Raw genomic sequence first — 1,545 nt, forward strand, 5'->3', positions numbered from 1 at the left:
AGCTTGGATCCTAGTGCCCAAGCCTCTGTTTCAAAGGCCATTCCTGAACTCTCCTCCTCTGATGTCTAGAAACAATCTTCTAATTTCTAGCCTACATTTTTTAATGAACAAATATACCTGATTTGATCTTACACTGACACTGTCCTTTAATTCAAATCTATTTCCCTTTTTAGCTAGTATTCCCTTTCCTGTCTTCCAAATGAATTTAATGCTGCGTAATCATTTCCCTCTTCAACCATTGCARAGCTGAAAACTCAGCATAACCACTAGAAAGGGGTCCTCCCCCAGGGCACCACATATCCTCCAGCTAATGCCTTGTCCCATCACACACGCTCTCCCTCCCTCCATGAATCACCCTCCTTCTGCATGCTCACCAAGTATCACTGTTACACAACAGGCATTTACAGCCTGCCTATGACTTGTTCCAATAATTAAGATTCCCCATGGTCCAGCTCATAGCCTGCAGTTCTGATTTAAACCCTAGGAAGCTGGCGTTTGGCCTGCCATCATTGCTTGGAGAAGCTATTCAGATGCTCACTAAGTATCTGCATCCTCACACCTGAAGCTGGGTCCTGCAYGTCTTCACTGAGCTCTTTCATTTCAGTGTGCCCCATCAGGTGAAGACACATCCCCAAAACGATTGGATCCCAGTTGAGTTTCCATTCCTTCCTCAYCTCCTCCAAGACATACAGCTAATTATCATAAGAAGGTGGCAAGCCTGAATTGTCACAAATGCCTGAACTTAAAGTTTCTGTCTCATAACTTCAGTTTATCTTATGTAAATCRCAGCTCTGAGGATATCTGTACATCTGCGTTAAGCACACCTGCAGTGTCACTGTTTTTCCTCTTGAGCTCTATGCCAGGATGGCTCTACTGATCTCTCTGGATGCATTGCTGACTGGATCTGATACGTGTGAAAGCAGCACAAAGCCTTGGACTCGCTCTGCCAGCTCTGCTGTTTCTCTGGGAACTGTATAACGCGTGCTCATTGCTCAGTGGTGTCTACATGCTTGACTGAATTGATCTCCCATGCTTGCTTTTGCAGCAGGAATACCCTGCATATATTTTGCCATAACATTTTCTGAGTTAGAGACTTACTTTATACAAAGATATAAAATACAAAAAAGGACAGAAAAAATACAGAATGTGAAAGGGAGTGTGGATCAGTGGGTAAAGCACAGCACAGGCAACCAACAGGCAGTTTCCCTGCTCCTAGTTTGGTCAGAGTTGTTGCGAGAACCAGGGTCAGTGAATCACGCGCTGCTTGATCTTATTCTCAATGACTCTCAATGACTTCATCTGTCACTGGTGTTTGAAAATCTGCTCCAGAACCTGTCCAAAGGAGTGCCCCAGGCTTGGCTTAACTGTTCTGTTCTATTTAGTTTGAAATGAACCTAATTTTTTCACTTTCTCAGTCCTGAGGTTTTTTTTTCTTTTTTTTTTTAAGATACCTACTAACAAAGATTTTTGTGCAAGACTTTGCACATTGGAAACCCTTCAGAACAAACAGTAAACTATCTGAATTTAAAGTTGAATCAGAACAGA

Source organism: Rhea americana, unplaced genomic scaffold (assembly GCF_003343005.1).
Source record: "Rhea americana isolate MKP2758 unplaced genomic scaffold, rheAme1 scaffold_48, whole genome shotgun sequence".
Classification (NCBI taxonomy): domain Eukaryota; kingdom Metazoa; phylum Chordata; class Aves; order Rheiformes; family Rheidae; genus Rhea; species Rhea americana.